Source organism: Cherax quadricarinatus, chromosome 3 (assembly GCF_038502225.1).
Source record: "Cherax quadricarinatus isolate ZL_2023a chromosome 3, ASM3850222v1, whole genome shotgun sequence".
Lineage (NCBI taxonomy): Eukaryota > Metazoa > Arthropoda > Malacostraca > Decapoda > Parastacidae > Cherax > Cherax quadricarinatus.
Window position 1 is genome coordinate 34771253 of NC_091294.1, and position 22666 is coordinate 34793918.

The 22666-nt window shown below is 35.8% G+C and overlaps 1 protein-coding gene across 1 annotated transcript in view; it reads right to left on the reverse strand.

Moving 5' to 3' along the window:
• Window positions 1-22666, reverse strand: part of LOC128684062 (5-hydroxytryptamine receptor-like) — a 606485-nt gene that overhangs the window by 134405 nt on the left and 449414 nt on the right. The gene's annotated exons all lie outside the window — the stretch shown is intronic.

Sequence of the window (22666 nt, forward strand, 5' to 3'; positions counted from 1 at the left end):
CGAAGGACTCCTTTGTCAATTTCCAACGTAATTGCCCTTCTCTTCAGAATTGCCATAATGCCGCTAAACAAAATCAAGTTATCCAAAGGAAAAACTTTTCATGTAAATTCGAATATATAAAAGGTATCTTGTACAAGTCAGTATTCAAATTAAATTCAGATGAGATAGACTATTCCATCTTAGTTGTTCCAAGTCAATGCAGAGAGACTGTTCTTAAGATGGCTCATGACCTGCCAGTGGCCGGACATTTCTCGCATCGTAAAATATTAAATAAAATTAGGGAAACCTATTTTTGGCCAAAAATGTCCTCAGATGTCACTACCTATTGTAGATCGTGTAAAGTTTGCCAACTATCATCCTCCCGAGGTACCAGGCGAGTACCTATGGTCAAAATGCCAGTCTTTACGGTACCCTTTGAAAGAGTAGCTATTGACATCGTTGGTCCTTTATCTCCACTTTCATCTGGTGGACATAGATATATATAAAAATTAGTTGATTATGCATCGAGTTTCCCTGAAGCCATACCCTTAAAGACCATAACTACTACAGAGGTGGCTGAAGCCCTTTTGTCCATCTTCTCCAGAGTGGGCATCCCTAGAGAAATTTTGTCTGACCGTGGGACACAATTCACATCTGACTTAATGCAACATCTATACCAACTTCTGGGATTGAAGCCTCTCTTCACCACACCCTATCATCCCAGCTGTAATGGGAGGATTGAGCGCCAGCATTCGATTCTCAAGTCCATTTTAAGGAAACTTTGCTCCCTTAAACCTAAGGAGTGGCATCGTTACCTACCCTGTGCTTTGTTTGCCATGAGGGAAGTTCGCAGTGACTCTTCGGGGTTTTCACCTTTTGAACTTCTCTATGGTAGACAGGCCAGAGGCCCATTGTCCATCCTTCATGACTTATGGACTAATGAGGAGGTAAATGCTGAGGTTCAGTCTTCTTACCAGTTTCTCCTTGACCTTAGATCCAAGCTTGAGGAGACCTCTGACATAGTTTCGAAAAACTTAAGCTTGTCAATGGACCAGTACAAAACCTATTTTGATTCCAAAAGTCAGAGGAGAAGTTTTAAAGTAGGAGATGAAGTTCTGGTACTTTTGCCTATCAAGTCAAATAAATTATTAGTAGCATGGAAAGGTCCATATAAAGTATTAAAAATTTGTGGGAAAGTTGACTACCTCATAGAAGTCAAGGGGAAACCTAAGCTTTATCATATCAACATCCTTAAGAAATATTACCGAAGAAATTCGGTTAACTGCCTTAATAACTTTGACTTAGTTTTTCCACACGAACTTGATAAGACAACTGAAGAATGTAAGGTGTGCGTAATTGACCCCTCTAACTTAGACTATGATGAAGAACTACATGACTTGGTGACTCTTGACCACTCGGGCACAACCAACATTAATATTAATGAATCTTTGGATGACCATAAGAGACATGAACTACTTCAATGTGTGAGTAACTTTTCAGACGTCTTTACTGATATTCCAGGTGTTACCTCCACGGTAGTCCATAAGATTGACTTGGTGACAGACAATCCTATCAAACGAAAATTATACCCAGTTCCAGTTCACCTTAGGGATGCATTTGACCGAGAGGTAGACAAATTATTAAAACTAAAGATCACTGAACCTTCAGTATCTGCATATTGCTCACCAGTAGTCATGATTAAGAAGGAGGATAATTCATATAGACTTGCTATTGACTTCAGAGGCCTTAATGCTATAACTCGGTGGGATGCTGAGCCTATGCCCTTAATAGATAGCGATCTACACAAATTTTATGACTCTTCCTTCTTTTCAGAGATTGATATTGCGCAGGCATATCATCAAGTAATGTTAGATCCTTCTTCTAAGCAGTACACCGCTTTTCCGACACACCAAGGACTGATGCAATATAGAACTATGCCCTTCGGTTTGGTAACTGCCTGTGTTACCTACGTGAGACTGATGAGAAAGGTCTTGGGTAATATGCCAAATGTTTCAGTTTATTTTGATAACATTTACGTAATGACATCCACGTGGGGCGAACATATCCAAACACTAACATCAGTTTTGCGTAGGTTACGCTCACATGGCCTCACTGCCAAGCCGAAGAAATGCTTCCTTGGGTATAACAAGATTAGATATCTTGGACTGATACTCTCTAATAACTCTCTGCAGCCTCTCCCCAGTAAGATCAAAGGTTTATTAGAATTTAAATTCCCCAAAACCAAGAAGCTCATGCGTAGCTTTCTTGGTTCTGTAAATTTTTATGCATGGTTTATCCCGAACCTTACTGATCTTACAGGCATCTTATCCGAATTCCTTAAAAAGTCTGTGAAGGAACCTCTTGAACTTTCCGACGTAGCTCGGGAAAAGTTTAATGAGATTAAAAGCATCTTTTCGAAAGACCCTATACTTAAGATTCCAGATATTAATAAAACATTTTGTTTAAAAACTGATGCCTCCAATACTGGCTTAGGTGCGGTGCTACTACAATACCCTGATGGTACTCCCTTCCCTGTATGCTTCCTAAGCCGGAAACTCCTTCCCGCAGAAACGAGATGCTCCACCATAGAAAAGGAATGTTTCGCCCTTGTGTGGGGTATATCCAAACTTAAATTTTATTTGCTGGGAAAAGAATTCATTTTAGAAACGGACCACAAACCTTTGATATACCTAGAAACGTTTAAGGGAACCAACAGTCGCCTCTTGAGGTGGACATTGGCACTCCAGGCTTTTAGGTTCCATATTGTGTATATCAATGGTTCATCCAATTATTTCTTTGACTAGTTAAGTCGTGACAGTAAGTAGAAGATTTGTTGCCTTACGCGACTTCCACATGTTAGAACTTTTTCCTCGCCTATTCTTCTTATACTCCTTGACTATAAGTCTTGGTATGGGGGAGTGTGAGGGAAAAGTTCAATAGATAGGAGTAGCGAGGGAGTATATAGTAACAATAGTTTCATTGCCGGCTACTTGTTAAGGTAGGGTAAGTCCAGCTCCCGCTATCCCCCCCCCCTTTCTCTCCCTCCCCGAAAGTGATAGTTTGCTTGCCGGCTACTTGTTAAGGTAAGGAAAGTCTAGCTCCCGCTATTCCTGCCTTTTTCCCCCACCCCTAAAGTGATAGTTTGATTGCCGGCTGCTTGTTAAGGTAGGGTCAGTCTAGCTCCCGCTATCGCTTCCCCTCCTTCTTCCCCCCCCCCCGAAAGGTGACGTGTGGGGCGCCAGTCCAAACAGTAATCACTAGACTCACAGCTCCCAGCACTACTGTAAGTACATGCCTGCCTTGTATTCTAGTGGATTTATTGGTTGAAAGCTTCACTTTTGACCAATAATAAACTTAGTCCTTTCAGTCTTGCTCTAGCTTGACTGTTGTAATGATCAACTCGTCTTTCAGGTATTGTACTTATCATGGAGAGTGATTTCTTAAGCAGTGGGTAACCTGTCTATCTTTCCAGCTTGGATGACAGAGAGGGTCACCTACCAATCAACGAGTAGAATTGAAGGAGACGGACTAACGTTCGGAGACATCCCAAATTTTGACCCAATTACCTGTTTGTGTATGCAAGTAGCAGGATATAACCCCTCATCATTGCAGTGGAGAAAACCTGCTTTCCTGTCATCTGGAAGGGTTATGGACGGCTAGAAAATCTGTGAGGAACGAGCCGGTGGGTTGTCATCAACACCTGCGACCCTCCCCATCATCGGCAACGGCTACGATTTCAACAACACAGTGTCACCAACACCAGACACCCAAGTTTTATTTATATCTATTAGCGTTGAATTCAGATATTTATATTTTTCATTTTTCATTTTCTTTAATGTAGGATTAATATTTCATATTTAAGTGTTTTATATTTTATATTTTCTAAATAATAAAGTGTTTTTGTTTGTCAGTTTTTATTCTTTTTCTATACATTAATTTTCCTGAGGAGGAGCCAGCCTTGGTAATACTGTCTGAAGTTGTTACAGGGCTGAGTAAGCCTTCACAAGTGGCGACCTTGCCAGGATCAACTCGACTGAATCAAGATTCAATTCCATCTCGAATCTACCATTAGAACTTCAACGTCGCATACTACAGACGGTTACCACCAGCCATGAGTAATCATTCTCTATGGTAGGACTACTGTACAGGTATTTAAAAGATTTGGTGATTGTTATAGTCTCAATTTATTGTAAGTCAAGTCAGGCAGAATATAATATTTAATTCTGCCACCTTTTTGTTCGAGCTTGAAACACTTTGGAGGATTAGACCCTAGGGACCCGAGATTTTCCAGTGACAATTTGTTTCATTGAGCTCTTTATTATATCAAGGGAACTGTCGTAGGACACTCTTGATTTGTTGGTGAGAAGATTGGATGGTCAAGGGACCCCATTCTACTTACTGTTTGCTCAGAGCTGGCATAGAACCCTTCATTTTCATTAATAAATATTGTTTAATTGAAGCAGGGATCGAGCCCTCCCATTTATTTACAGTTTGAGCGGAGCAGGAATTGAACCCTCCGTTTTCTTTAATACCCGTTTCATTTCCCCTGACAGTTTAAGTTATTCTTGCAAGTATGGAGGAATACCAGTTTTGGATGAATGCTGGAAGTAAGTTAGGAATAACAGGGAAAAATTTAGAATCTTTCATTAGTGCTAAGATCCAGGAAAGACTTGAAGGAGAGAGAATTGAGAGAGAAGAAAGACAGAAAGAGAAAGAGAAGAGAAAAAGGAGAGAGAGAGAATTGAGAGAGAAATCCAAGAAAGACAGAAAGAGGAGCGTGATAGACTTGATCGTGAGGAGAGAGCTAGAGTACGTGAAGAACAAGTTAAATTAAGAGAACTTGAGGAAAGAGCAAAGGATAGAGAAGTTGAGGAAAAAGCTAGAGAACGTGAGGAAAAAGCTAGAGAACATGAGGAAAAAGCTAGAGAACTCGAGTTAATAGAGAGAGAAAAGGATCGCGAGCTCGAAAAAGCTCGCCTTGAATTAAAGAATAAAAAGTTAACTCTTACACAACAACAATTAGAGGAAGGAGTAATTGAACATCATGCAGCTAGTGCACATATTCCAACACCTAATTTACCTCCCTTCACAGAGGGTGAAGACATAACTTCATACATTATCAGGTTTGAAAATACTGCTACCCTCTGTGAATGACCTGCTGACACCTGGGCTACTAGGTTAGGAATGCTATTTTCTGGTACCGCTTTGAATATCTATGCAACTTTGTCGCAGGATATCATATGTAATTATAACCTACTGAAGAAGGCAATCCTTAAAGCATATCAAAAAAAAACACTAATTCTTACAGGAAAGATTTCAGATATGCCACCTTACAGCCTGGCCAGAACTTTCAACAGTTACAGGTAACACTCTTTCGTTTGTTCGACTTTTGGATAGAGAGTTCAGGAATTGATCACAGTTATGACTCTCTTCGAGACTTCATGGTTGCTGACCAGTTCCTGACAGCTCTTCCCCATCAGATACCAACATTCATCAGAGAACGTAACCTGATTAAAGCTGAGGAAGTTGCTGAGGCTGCTGACCTGTATGCTGAGGCTAACAATTCCTATAAAGACCTAAAGGGATCGAACCCTAAGGGCAAGGGTTCATCAGACCTTAAGAAATCAAAGCCTCTAGTGGAAAGTAAAATGACTTCTTTTATTCCTGTTTCTCATTTGTGTGGTGTTAAGGAACATAAACGTCCAGATTGTCCTTCTAATATGGTCCAAAAAGTTGGAAGATGTTTTAAAGACTGTAATGACCAAGCACCCTTCTGTTCAGGAACAGTTAATGAACTTAATGTATCTACCATTTTACGAGACACTTAATGCACATGTATAGTCATTTCTGATAAGCTGTTCCCTAATCTTAAAGAAACTCATTTCTCTGCTATACTTTCAGACTACTTGGGCCGTACAGACACTTTTCCTTCCATCCGTTGTTACATTAGGTCTAAATGGTTCACAGGTTCGTCTGAAGCCGTACTAGCTCCCATCACTTCTTGGTCCGTACTGATAGGTAATGTAAAAGGTGCCATTCTTCCTTCTGAGCTTGACCTTTCATCACCAAAGGTGGACATAAGCTTTTCAGATCCTCTTCCTGTAGAGTCAGAGAAGCCCCTCGAAAGTTCAGATGAGACAATGTCTCGCGAGATTCATGTGGGATTAAAAACCAGTGATGCTACTCTCGAAAGCGAGGTAGTAGGATCACCGGTTCACTTATTAGATGAAAGTGAAGATATCACCTCCGATACCATAAATGTCTTGACTAGGGCTCAGACCAAAGCCCAGGCTTCTCCTACTGTCCATCCTTTGATTTTCCCTGACTTTAAGCCTTTAGATATATCGAAGGACTCCTTTGTCAATTTCCAACGTAATTGCCCTTCTCTTCAGAATTGCCATAATGCCGCTAAACAAAATCAAGTTATCCACAGGAAAAACTTTTCATGTAAATTTGAATATATAAAAGGTATCTTGTACAAGTCAGTATTCAAATTAAATTCAGATGAGATAGACTATTCCATCTTAGTTGTTCCAAGTCAATGCAGAGAGACTGTTCTTAAAATGGCTCATGACCTGCCAGTGGCCGGACATTTCTCGCATCGTAAAACATTAAATAAAATTAGGGAAACCTATTTTTGGCCAAAAATGTCCTCAGATGTCACTACCTATTGTAGATCGTGTAAAGTTTGCCAACTGTCATCCTCCCGAGGTACCAGGCGAGTACCTATGGTCAAAATGCCAGTCTTTACGGTACCCTTTGAAAGAGTAGCTATTGACATCGTTGGTCCTTTATCTCCACTTTCATCTGGTGGACATAGATATATATAAAAATTAGTTGATTATGCATCGAGTTTCCCTGAAGCCATACCCTTAAAGACCATAACTACTACAGAGGTGGCTGAAGCCCTTTTGTCCATCTTCTCCAGAGTGGGCAACCCTAGAGAAATTTTGTCTGACCGTGGGACACAATTCACATCTGACTTAATGCAACATCTATACCAACTTCTGGGAGTGAAGCCTCTCTTCACCACACCCTATCATCCCAGCTGTAATGGGAGGATTGAGCGCCAGCATTCGATTCTCAAGTCCATTTTAAGGAAACTTTGCTCCCTTAAACCTAAGGAGTGGCATCGTTACGTACCCTGTGCTTTGTTTGCCATGAGGGAAGTTCCCAGTGACTCTTTGGGGTTTTCACCTTTTGAACTTCTCTATGGTAGACAGGCCAGAGGCCCATTGTCCATCCTTCATGACTTATGGACTAATGAGGAGGTAAAGGGTGAAGTTCAGCCTTCTTATCAGTTTCTCCTTGACCTTAGATCCAAACCTGAGGAGACCTCTGACATAGTTTCGAAAAACTTAAGCTTGTCAATGGACCAGTACAAAACCTATTTTGATTCCAAAAGTCAGAGGAGAAGTTTTAAAGTAGGAGATGAAGTTCTGGTACTTTTGCCTATCAAGTCAAATAAATTATTAGTAGCATGGAAAGGTCCATATAAAGTATTAAAAATTTGTGGGAAAGTTGACTACCTCATAGAAGTCAAGGGGAAACCTAAGCTTTATCATATCAACATCCTTAAGAAATATTACCGAAGAAATTCGGTTAACTGCCTTAATAACTTTGACTTAGTTTTTCCACACGAACTTGATAAAACAACTGAAGAATGTAAGGTGTGCGTAATTGACACCTCTAACTTAGACTATGATGAAGAACTACATGACTTGGTGACTCTTGACCACTCGGGCACAACCAACATTAATATTAATGAATCTTTGGATGACCATAAGAAACATGAGCTACTTCAATGTGTGAGTAACTTTTCAGACGTCTTTACTGATATTCCAGGTGTTACCTCCACGGTAGTCCATAAAATTGACTTGGTGACAGACAATCCTATCAAACGAAAATTATACCCAGTTCCAGTTCACCTTAGGGATGCATTTGACCGAGAGGTAGACAAATTATTAAAACTAAAGATCACTGAACCTTCAGTATCTGCATATTGCTCACCAGTAGTCATGATTAAGAAGGAGGATAATTCATATAGACTTGCTATTGACTTCAGAGGCCTTAATGCTATAACTCGGTGGGATGTTGAGCCCTTAATAGATAGCGATCTACACAAATTTTATGACTCTTCCTTCTTTTCAGAGATTGATATTGCGCAGGCATATCATCAAGTAATGTTAGATCCTTCTTCTAAGCAGTACACCGCTTTTCCTACACACCAAGGACTGATGCAATATAGAACTATGCCCTTCGGTTTGGTAACTGCCTGTGTTACCTACGTGAGACTGATGAGAAAGGTCTTGGGTAATATGCCAAATGTTTCAGTTTATTTTGATTTACGTAATGACATCCACGTGGGGCGAACATATCCAAACATTAACATCAGTTTTGCGTAGGTTACGCTCACATGGCCTCACTGCCAAGCCGAAGAAATGCTTCCTTGGGTATAACAAGATTAGATATCTTGGACTGATACTCTCTAATAACTCTCTGCAGCCTCTCCCCAGTAAGATCAAAGCTTTATTAGAATTTAAATTCCCCAAAACCAAGAAGCTCATGCATAGCTTTCTTGGTTCTGTAAATTTTTATGCACGGTTTATCCCGAACCTTACTGATCTTACAGGCATCTTATCCGAATTCCTTAAAAAGTCTGTGAAGGAACCTCTTGAACTTTCCGACGTATCTCGGGAAAAGTTTACTGAGATTAAAAGCATCTTTTCGATAGACCCTATACTTAAGATTCCAGATATTAATAAAACATTTTGTTTAAAAACTGATGCCTCCAATACTGGCTTAGGTGCGGTGCTACTACAATACCCTGATGGTACTCCCTTTCCTGTATGCTTCCTAAGCCGGAAACTCCTTCCCACAGAAACGAGATACTCCACCATAGAAAAGGAATGTTTCGCCCTTGTGTGGGGTATCTCCAAACTTAAATTTTATTTGCTGGGAAAAGAATTCATTTTATAAACGGACCACAAACCTTTGATATACCTAGAAATGTTTAATTAAGGGAACCAACAGTCGCCTCTTGAGGTGGACATTGGCACTCCAGGCTTTTAAGTTCCATATTGTGTATATCAATGGTTCATCCAATTATTTCTTTGACTGGTTAAGTCGTGACAGTCAGTAGAAGATTTGTTGCCTTACGCGACTTCCACATGTTAGAACTTTTTCTCGCCTATTCTTCTTATACTCCTTGACTATAAGTCTTGGTATGGGGGAGTGTGAGGGAAAAGTTCAATAGATAGGAGTAGCGAGGGAGTATATAGTAACAATAGTTTCATTGCCGGCTACTTGTTAAGGTAGGGTAAGTCCAGCTCCCGCTATCCCCCCCCCTTTCTCTCCCTCCCCAAAAGTGATAGTTTGCTTGCTGGCTACTTGTTAAGGTAAGGAAAGTCTAGCTCCCGCTATTCCCGCTTTTTTCCCCCACCCCTAAAGTGATAGTTTGATTGCCGGCTGCTTGTTAAGGTAGGGTCAGTCTAGCTCCCGCTATCCCTTCCCCTACTTCTTCCCCCCCCGAAAGGTGACGTGTGGGGCGCCAGTCCAAACAGTAATCACTAGACTCACAGCTCCCAGCACTACTGTAAGTACATGCCTGCCTTGTATTCTAGTGGATTTATTGGTTGAAAGCTTCACTTTTGACCAATAATAAACTTAGTCCTTTCAGTCTTGCTCTAGGTTGACTGTTGTAATGATCAACACGTCTTTTAGGTATTGTACTTATCATGGAGAGTGATTTCTTAAGCAGAGGGTAACCTGTCTATCTTTCCAGCTTGGATGACAGAGAGGGTCACCTGCCAATCAACGAGTAGAATTGAAGGAGACGGACTAACGTTCGGAGACATCCCAAATTTTGATCCAATTACCTGTTTGTTTATGCAAGTAGCAGGATATAACCCCTCATCATTGCAGTGGAGAAAACCTGCTTTCCTGTCATCTGGAAGGATTATGGACGGCTAGAAAATCTGTGAGGAACGAGCCGGTGGGTTGTCATCAACACCTGCGACCCCCCCATCATCGGCAACGGCTACGATTTCAACAACACTCAGTGTCACCAACACCAGACACCCAAGTTTTATTTATATCTATTAGCTTTGAATTCAGATATTTATATTTTTCATTTTTCATTTTCTTTAATATAGGATTAATATTTCATATCTAAGTGTTTTATATTTTATATTTTCTAAATAATAAAGTGTTTATGTTTGTCAGTTTTCATTCTTTTTCTATACATTAATTTTCCTGAGGAGGAGCCAGCCTTGGTAATACTGTCTGAAGTTGTTACAGGGCTGAGTAAGCCTTCTTGCTAATTGACCAGTTTTACATATTCGGCACGACATATATATATATATATATATATATATATATATATATATATATATATATATATATATATATATATATATATATATATATATACATATATAAATATATATGTCCTGCCGAATATGTAAAACTGGTCAGTTAGCAAGAACTCATTTAAAATTAAGTCCTTTCTAAAATTTTCTCTTATAGGTTTAAAGATATATTTTTTTTCATTAATGTTAATGTAATTTTTTTGAATTTTGCACTAAAAGAATCTTAGAAAACTTACCTAACCTTATTATAACAAGGGCAATTTAATTTAACCTAACCCAACTATATATATTTTAGATTTGTTTACAGTAATTTAATGTCAAACAAACACAGTGAAGAATGTTTTTTTCGTTAGGTTCAGAATGATTTTGGCGAAATTATTGCATACACAAATTTTCACATGTCGTATATGGCAAGATGAGCGTTGCTATTTAAGCCAAGATCGCAAATTCTGCCCATTCGGCACGACATATATATATATATATATATATATATATATATATATATATAGAAATATATATATATATATATATATATATATATATATATATATATATATATATATATATATATATATATATATATATATATATATATATATATATAAAATGTCGTGCCGAATAGGCAGAACTTGCGATCTTGGCTTAAATAGCAACGCTTATCTTGCCATATAGGACAAGTGAAAATTTGTGTATGCAATAATTTCGCCGAAATCATTCTGAACCTAACGAAAAAAATATACTTCACTGTGTTTGTTTAGTATTAAATTATTGTAAACAAATCTAAAATATATTTAGTTGGGTTAGGCTAAAATAAATTGTTCTTGTTATAATAAGGTTAGGTAAGTTTTCTAAGTTACTTTTGGTGCAAAATTAAAATTTTTTACATCAACATTAATGAAAAAAATATACCCTTAAACGTATAAGAGAAAATTTTAGAAAGGACTAAATTTTAAATGAGTTCTTGCTAATTGACCAGTTTTACATATTCGGCACGACATATATATGTATATATATATATATATATATATATATATATATATATATATATATTTATATATATATATATATATATTTATATATATATATATATATATATATATATATATATATATATATATATATACATATATATATATATATATGTATATATATATATATATATATATATATATATATATATATATATATATATATATATATATATATATATATATATATATATATATATATATATATATATGTATATATATGTATATATATATATATATAAATATATATATATATTATATATGTATATATATATATATATATATATATATATATATGTATATATATATATATATATATATATATATATATATATATATATATATATATATATATATATATATATACATATATATATATACATATATATGTCGTGCCGAATAGGCAGAACTTGCGATCTTGGCTTAAATAGCAACCCTCATCTTGCCATATAGGACAAGCGAAAATTTGTGTATGCAATAATTTCGCCAAAGTCATTCTGAACCTAATGAAAAAAATATATTTCACTGTGTTTGTTTAATATTAAATTACTGTAAACAAATCTAAAATATATTTAGTTGGGTTAGGCTAAAATAAATTGAGCTTGTTATAAAAAAGTCAGGTAAGTTTTCTAAGTTTGTTTTGGTGCAATATTATAATTTTTTTCATTAACATTAATGAAAAAATATATCTTTAAACGTATAAGAGAAAATTTTAGAAAGGACTTAATTTTAAATGAGTTCTTGCTAATTGATCAGTTTTACATATTCGGCACGACATATATATTTATAAATATATATATATATATATATATATATATATATATATATATATATATATATATATATATATATATATATATATATATATATATATATAAATATATATATATATATATATATATATATATATATATATATATATATATATATATATATATATATATATATATATATATATATATATATATATATATATATATACATATATCACTATTTTTGAAACCCGTATCGAAAGATTTATGTGTTGTGTAACGAGTTCCCTTTTATATTAATGGAATGGCAGATTTATGGTCAGTTTAAAGGGATGTCAATATTTTTTCCAGTGATGATAAATTTCGGGTAGGAAAGGGCGTTCCCGGCGTTCGTGAGAATCCGGATTTGTTGCTGTTTGTAAGTGAAGTGACGGATGTTGTTTTTGTTTGTTGTGTATGGATATATGAGCATACATGTGTATATTTGTATGTATATATGCAAATATATGTGTATATGTATGTATATATGTACATATTTGTGTATATATGTTGTATGTATGTAAATCTACATCTATATCTATCTATCTATCTATCTATATATACATATCGTGCCGAATAGGCAGAATTTGCGATCTTGGCTTAAATAGCAACGCTCATGTTGCCATATAGGACAAGTGAAAATTTGTGTATGCAATAATTTCGCCAAAATCATTCTGAACCTAACGAAAAAAATATATTTCACTGTGTTTGGTTAGTATAAAATTATTGTAAACAAATCTAAAATATATATAGTTGGGTTAGGCTAAAAAAAATTGTTTTTGTTATAATAAGGTTAGGTAAGTTTTCTAAGATTCTTTTGTTGCAAAATTAAAAATTTTTACATTAACATTAATAAAAAAATATATCTTTAAACGTATAAGAGAAAATTTTAGAAAGGACTTAATTTTAAATGAGATCTTGCTAATTGACCAGTTTTACATATTCGGCACGACATATATGTATATATATATATATATATATATATATATATATATATATATATATATATATATATATATATATATATATATATATATATATATATATATATATATATATTATATATATATATATATATATATATATATATATATATATATATATATATATATATATATATATATATATATATATATATATATATATATCTACCTGCAGTCTACCTGGAGGGCATTCCGGGGAACAACGCCTCCGTGCCCCGGTCCACGACCAGGCCTTCCGGTGTGTAACGGTCTGATGAACTGGACTGTTACTGCTGCCCCTCTATAAACACGTACATCTTGAAGCCTACCCATCAACCTTTTATCCACCAATACATAATCTAACAAACTACTTTCTTTATGTGCTATATCATGCGTTGCATACTTATCCTCTTTTTCATAAAATATGTATTACTTATTACCAAACCTCTTTTTGCACATAGCTCAGTTAAAGGCTCCCCATTTTCATTTACCCCTGGCACCCCAAATTTACCTGCAACTCCCTCCACAGTATTTTTACCCAGTTTATCATTGAAATCCGCAACCACAAGTGCTTTCTCACTTGGTTCAAAACTCCCCACGCACTTACTCAACATTTCCCAAAATTTCTCTTTCTCCTCTACACTTCTCTCTTCTCCAGGTGCATAAACACTTACTATATCCACTTTTCACATTCAACCTTTATTTTACTCCACACAATCCGAGGATTTATACATTTATATTCCCTCTTTTCTCGCCATAATTAATCCTTCAACATTATTGCTACTCCTTCTTTAGCTCTAACTCTATTTGAAACCCCTGACCTAATCCCATTTATTCCTTTCCGCTGAAACTCTCCCACCCCCTTCAGCTCTGTTTCATCTAAAGCCATGACATCCAGCTTCTTCTCATTCATAACATCCACAATCATCTCTTTCTTATCTTATATATATATATATATATATATATATATATATATATATATATATATATATATATATATATATATATATATATATATATATATATCTTTCTTTCTTTCAACACACCGGCCGTATCCCACCGAGGCGGGGTGGCCCAAAAGGAAAAACGAAAGTTTCTCCTTTTACATTTAGTAATATATACAGGAGAAGAGGTTACTAGCCCCTTGCTCCCGGCATTTTAGTCGCCTCTTACAACACGCATGGCTTACGGAGGAAGAATTCTGTTCCACTTCCCCATGGAGATAAGAGGAAATAAACAAGAATAAGAACTAGAAAGAAAATAGAAGAAAACCCAGAAGGGTGTGTATATATGTGCTTGTACATGTATGTGTAGTGTGACCTAAGTGTAAGTAGAAGTAGCAAGACGTACCTGAAATCTTGCATGTTCATGAGACAGAAAAAAGGACACCAGCAATCCTACCATCATGTAAAACAATTACAGGCTTTCGTTTTACACTCACTTGGCAGGACGGTAGTACCTCCCTGGGCGGTTGCTGTCTACCAACCTACTATATATATATATATATATATATATATATATATATATATATATATATATATATATATATATATATATATATATATATATATACATATGTCGGAGGGGTGTTAATGTTGCAGTTTAAAAACTGGAGTGTAAAGCACCCTTCTGGCAAGACAGTGATGGAGTGAATGATGGTGAAAGTTTTTCTTTTTTGGGCCACCCTGCCTTGGTGGGAATCGGCCAGTGTGACAATAATAATAATAATATATATATATATATATATATATATATATATATATATATATATATATATATATATATATATATATATACATATATATTTATATGTATATATATATATATATATATATATATATATATATATATATATATATATATATATATATATATATACATATATATATATATATATATATATATATATATATATATATATATATATATATATATATATATATATATATATATATATACAATAAGATCACAGTAAACCGGTAATTTCAGAATATGCAAAACAACCACTGAGAAAGAATAGAGATGTTCCAAGCGATTTCGTGACTGCTCACATTATCAAGGAACAATGAAAGTAAAGCATCAAAGGAAGGTATATAAAGGGGTAGCCCACACCTCACTATCACATCCCACAACAACGAAACACCTGACGCAAGACAGCAGGCCCGCCGGCCGAACTAGACAGGTCCTTAATACAACCCACCAACAAGCTATTCTACCCTAGAAATAAGAAATTTAAAAAATTATTATTTGTCCAATGTATTATTAAATTCTTCCCAAATTCTATTAATTATAAATGGATCTAATTTATATAAACCAAATGAAATATTCATATTATTGTCAAAACTGCTTTTTATGAAACAAGATTCAATTATATTCCTATCGACCATGGACTTGCTTGATACTACTTTCTCAACTTTTTGAAAATCAATTGGATGGTTAAAATCTCTTACATGAATAAATAGAGCATTGGAATCTTGTACAGTTATAATGCTATATTTATGTTGTTTTAATATTAGTTCGAGATTTTTACCAGTTTGACCGTAATAAACTTTATCGCAAATTTTACAAGGAATCTTATAGACACATCCATCAGCATTTTGGGGGGAATTCTTTATCAAAAGTTTTTTTACTGTATCAAGATTTTTGAATACAACTTTTATATTAAAAGTCTTAAAAAGAGAAGGCATATCACCCAAGTTTTTATGGTAAGGGAGAACCAACATATTTTTAGTTGAATAAGGCTGGTTGTCCCTTTTTGGATTGTAAAAAGTATTTCTAGCAACTTTAAAAGATTTATCAATTACATTTCTTGGGTATTTCAAATCATTACCTATTTCATAAATTTTGGATATTCCCTCATCTATGAATGCCCCCAAAATGCTGATGGATGTGTCTATAAGATTCCTTGTAAAATTTGCGATAAAGTTTATTACGGTCAAACTGGTAAAAATCTCGAACTAAGATTAAAACAACATTAATATAGCATTGGAACTGTACAAGATTCCAATGCTCTATTTATTCATGTAAGAGATTTTAACCATCCAATTGATTTTCAAAAGTTGAGAAAGTAGTATCAAGCAAGTCCATGGTCTATAGGAATATAATTTTATCTTGTTTCATAAAAAACAGTTTTGACAATAATATGAATATTTCCTTTGGTTTATATAAATTAGATCCATTTGTAATTAATAGAATTTGGGAAGAATTTAATAATACATTGGACAAATAATAATTTTTTAAATTTCTTATTTCTTGGGTAGAATAGTTTGTTGGTGGGTTGTATTAAGGACCTGTCTAGTTCGGCCGGCGGGCCTGCTGTCTCGCGTCAGGTGCTTCGTTGTTGTGGATCTGACAGTGAGGTGTGGGCTACCCCTTTATATACCTTCCTTTGATGCTTTACTTTCATTGACTTTGTATAATCCTCCGGGTTTAGCGCTTCCCCCTTGATTATAATAATAATAATTTACTTTCATTGTTCCTTGATAATGTGAGTAATCACGAAAGCGCTTGGAATTCTCTATTCTTTCACAGTGGTTGTTTTGCATATATATGTATATATATATATATATATATATATATATATATATATATATATATATATATATATATATATATATATATATATATATATATATATATATATATATATATATATATACAAAATATATATATATATATATATATATATATATATATATATATATATACAATATATATATATATATATATATATATATATATATATATATATATATATATATATATTTTATATATATATATACGATTTATCTTTTCATTCATTTATTGGTAATTCCAAGAACGGAGCTGTTGCTGTTTTTAACATAATTTCTTTCACTGAAAGTGTTAGTATAAAGTTTCTGCAGTTCATTACATCTATGACACCCACTATATCTTTTCTCATTTCTCTCCAAGTTGGACGTCCTGTCTGCCTGAGTAGAATGTTTCTTTGGCGATTAGCCAATAGAGTTTGAGCCTTCACAACTTGTTACACTGATTGCAACAACGACAGCAACAACAACACCAACAACAACAACAATAACAACAACAGCAACAACAACAACAACAACAACAACAACAACAACAACAACAACAACAATAATAGTAATAGAAACAATAGCAACAACAATAGTAATAATAATAATAATAATAATAATAATAATAATAATAATAAGAAGAAGAAGAAGAAGAAGAAGAAGAAGAAGAAGAAGAAGAAGAAGAATGCGAAGAAGACGAAGAAGAAACAATAATAATATGATTTCACTCATACTATTTACTATTTCTGAAGAAATAATTTCCAATTTCCCATCTAGATCGCCTCTTTCTTAGTTTAATTAACGTACGGCTCCTCTTTTCCATACTGTTGACACAGAGATACATTTTTCTCCATTTTTTTTTTTTTTTGTATTCTTTCGTAAATTTCTGTTTAGTAATCATATCTTCTCTTCTCCTATCTTCCATCGAAAGCATTTTATATGCCATTTAATTTTCTTCATTACATATCTTTAGATTCTGGAAAAAAAAATCACTTTGAGGTTTTTCTACTTTAATTTTTTTTTTCAGATGCTGACGCAATACCATAATTGTACAGTCCAATTTTGGTGTGGCGTAATTATGCTACAAACAACCTTTCTTAGCGTCTTTGTATTTGGAAAGTATTTTGGAATTACTAGTAGACTCGTATTGTATATCGAAAGGGTCATACTTACACCGAAAGAGACGTAAATATACAGTGAATGGTTCCGATATAAAGCGAAAGTGCTACGTATAATTCGAAAGGATGATAGTATATCCATGGAAAGGTCCACATATATACACAATTTCAAATATACACTGAATGGTTCAGATACAAAAGGAAAGATTCGTATATACTCACATATTCACCAAAAAAGTTCTATAAATACACTGAAAGCTTCTTATACACCAGAAGGTTATACAGTGAATCACTTGGTTCATGTATGACTAAATAAACGATTCCAGTGTAAATTAATTTAGATATTAGAGATATTCGGGATTACAATATACTTGACTGGTGTGACACGCAAACAGCAGAAAGGATTTAAATTCGCGGGTTAATTTTCGAATTATTATAATATATATATATATATATATATATATATATATATATATATATATATATATATATATATATATATATATATATATATATATATATATATATATATATATATATATATATATCAAAAACATGCCCGATGAAAAAGCCTTGGTCAAATTGGACTTTGCCATTGTTTTCAACTCAGTCAGAAGGGATGCTGCTCTCCAAGCAGTTTATAGAAACTTCCCTTCCCTTTATCCTTTCATAGAATCGTGTTATAGTGTGACTTCCAAACTATTGTTTGGGGACCATGAAATTGACTCATGTGAGGGCATGCAACAGGGGGACCCTCTCGCCCCCTTTCTATTTTGTTTGGTCATCAAGGAAGTCACGGAAGCACTCTCCAGCGAGCTCAATATCTGGTTCCTGGACGACGGTACCCTAGCTGGCACAACAGAATCTCTCCTAGAGTACATCAGTAAAATTAAAGACATGTGAGAAAGCCTGGGCCTTCCTTTAAACCCCACCAAATGTGAAATAGTTTCTACCAATCAACAGATGATCCAGAATATTAGCGCCGTTTTACCAGGAGCACGAGCCATTGATCCAGCCAATAGCACTCTGCTTGGTGCTCCTCTTGGGTCCAATGCCATCGATCTAATCCTTGGAAAAAAAGTCTCAGACCTCCGGACAATGGAAAGCAGGATGAAAAACATTGACACTCACGATGCCTTCTATCTACTCACCAGGTGCCTGTCAATCCCAAAACTTAACTACTTTCTGAGATGCTCCCCAGCCTTCAGCAGTACAAAACTCAAGGAATATGACTCGCTCCTGAAGACCATGCTAGAGTGTGTATTGAACCTTTCTCTTGACGATGGACAGTGGTTGCAAGCCTCACTTCCGGTCAGGCTTGGAGGGCTAGGAGTACGCAGATCCTCCCAGATTGCTCTACCAGCTTTCCTATCCTCTTCCATAGCATCAAACGAGTTGATGAGACAAATTCTTCGTGATACCCTCAGTGACTCATCAGGAATAGAAGACCCTAGCTATGCCAGTGCCATCGCCGAATGGGAGACTCTTGCTGTTCCAGCACCAAACCCTAGTGCAGCACTGGCTCACAAACAGTCAAGCTGGGATGGCCCGATTGCTGAAAAGGTGCTTGCCAAGATGCTCAGGGCTGCAACATCAGATAGGGAGATTGCCCGTCTCCAGGCTGTGAGCGCACCTCACTCCGGGGACTTCCTCCAAACAGTTCAAATATCGGCAATGGGAACGCGACTCGACCCTAAGACCCTCCGTATTGCAGTGGCTCTGCGCCTTGCTGCCCCAATTCACACAGAATATACCTGTATTTGCGGCGAAGTGCAAGCAGACCAATACGGTCTACATGGTCTTAACTGTTCCAAAACCAAGGGCTGGCATGCAAGACACAATGAAGTCAATGACATCATTAAGAGAACCCTTGCTACAGCTGGATGCCCTGCCGAGAGGGAGCCCCTATCACAAGCAGACAACAATACCCACAACCCAGCAAACCGCCCCGACGGGATCACCATCTATCCTTGGAAGAATGGCAAGCTCTTAGCATGGGACTATACCTGTGTGTCTACACTGGCTGACACCTATATCCATCACTGTGTGGGGCGACAGGGAAGAGCTGCTGACCACAGGGAGGAGTACAAGATCAGCAAGTACAGGGACATTAGCCAACAGTATCAATTTGTCCCAGTGGGATCAGAGACCTTGGGATCATGGGGAAAAAATGCCAGACGTTTCCTTAAAGAATTGGGTTCCAGACTCATCGACACCACCAGGGACCCAAGGGCGGCCACTTTCATGTCCCAGCGCCTCAGCGTAGCCATCCAGAGGGGAAATGCTTGCTGCATACTTGGCTCGCGTCCAGCCTCGGAGGAACTGGAGGAAATTCATGATCTTTGATACATTGTGCCATTGTATTCATGCTCATGTTTTTTTCTGTAAATGTATTCTGGTTATTAATAAATGTTCACATAGAATATAAAATATATAGGGGGTGGTAGGAGAAGAAAATATTCAAACAGCTCCGGGGAGAACCTTGAGTTTTCCCTGAGGTACGTTTATCGTCTTCTCTGAGGATGAGGGTCCCCTTTCCAGCTATAGAGGTGGTACTTCCCTATATTATATATATATATATATATATATATATATATATATATATATATAGATATATATATATATATATATATATATATATATATATATATATATATATATATATATATATATGTATATATATATAAGACTGTACAAGTCTGAATAGAATACTCAAGACTCCATGTACAGAATTGGATGTACGGGATTGGTCATACATAATTGGATATAAATTGGATTGCTTATAAAGAACTGAATATACTTAATTGGATAGACAGGACCAAATATACTGGACTGGATATACAAAACTGGATACACAGGAGAAGATATACAGGGACAGCTTTAGATCAGCATTTAGCTGATCAGCATATTGGTTTGTGGCACACTGCTAAGCAGTCAGCTAACTTCTTTTCTGTTCCTATTAGTCCTTTTATATATATATATATATATATATATATATATATATATATATATATATATATATATATATATATATATATATATATATATATATATATATATATATATATATATATATATATATATATATATATTTAACACTCATGTTTTCTCCCACCAAGGCATGATGACCCAGAAAGAGAAAACACATTCCCTTTCATTCAGTTAATACCTATCTTGGCAAAACTGCACAAATATCACAATTCCAACTACCCTATAAGGTACAATATCCACACTCTTTCTTCAGAGTGCTGGCAATGTGCTACTGTCATCTAGGATTCAAGTCCGGCTAACCCATTTTTCGCTAAATCCCTTCATAAATCTTACTTGGCTCACATTCCAACAGCACGTGAAACTATAAAATCCTCTTGTCTACAGTGACTCTGGTGTAACTCGCTCAAGCAAATCTGCTGGATGCTTAAGGCTCTGATCTTCGAAATTTCCTACCCACCCATCCCCCCAACCGTTCCTGGGGCTACACCTACCCCTCCTTCCTTCCACCTGTAGTCTAAACTGTATTTTATGCATTTTATTAAGTGATATGTTGCCTCCCATATTTCCGGAATCTAGTATAAAACTTTCTCTCGTCCCTTATTTCCCTTAACTTCTTCTAAATAGAGGTTTCGGATGGAAAATTAGAGGAAGCAAACTTCATAGAAAGTCCAATATATCTAATATCTAGTTGGATGAGGTGAGAGCACTGGCTTGGTAGGTTCAAGGCTATCATGGGTTCGAGTTCTGTCCGTTCCATTAGTTCCTCACAATCGTGTTATTACGATTTCAGCGAGTCCAAACACCGTTTTAAGAGTAGATGTGATAAAGCACAAGAGTATATGAGAAGCAGCGGCGGTCGTTTGTTGATACGTAAATTTATTGTGATGTGTCTCGAGCCCTCGTAAATATAAATCGACGAATATCAATTGTTCAATATACACACATACAAGGAACTGAATAGCGAAGACCCAGATTATTGTCATATTCGTGGGAAGAGCTGAACCGATAGAGATCACACAGTGCCTGGGGAGGGGGAGACAATTAGGCTAAAACAGCTTCAACTCCTTGAATAAAGAGAACCTAGATGAGACAAGAGCATGACTGGATGTTGAGAGTGGACCAGGACAGGCTGGCCGGGGCAGGGGACAACAACTAGGAATTAAATATGCAAACGGTGTACCCAGATGACTGGATTAAGGAAAAAGTCCGGGAGCTAGCGTTCAAATCCCTGTTGATTTATGTTCCCTAGTGCAGATACTAGGGGATGTGAATCAGCCTCAGTAAACACATTCAAAAGATAGGAGCTGTGACTAAACCTTGAAAACATCTAGACGTAAACACATCTAGGTTAGTACTCCTAAGTGATGCACATACTCACACATTCTCTATTAATACCATTATGGTGACACCCATTATAAATGGAGCAGGGGGCGGCACTCCCTTGCAAGTGTTAATAAATCATCTAACAACTCATCCCATGCGCTCAGAGGAAGAGACAATCTATTAGCCACAACTGATGGACTTACACACTTTTCATGAAATAAAGCTTTCGTGTGTTATCATTGTCTGGGTGCTCAAAAGGGTGACAGAGAATGATGGTGAAGAGGTCTGCTGTTTGCGTGTGTAGTAGGTTGGGGAAGGTGTGTATACTCATACAGGCAGCGTGTATTTAAGGCCTGTGTGTGTGTGTGTGTGTGTGTGTGTGTGTGCAGGAGTTCAGTCACAGCTCCTGGCTCTGACTCTTCGCTGGTCGCTAATAGGTCTACTCTCTCCTGGCTTCAACAGCATAATCGTACTTCTTAAAGCTATGTATGGATTCCGCCTGTACCACTTCACTCTCCGGATTGTTTCCCTTCCTGACAATTCTAAGGTT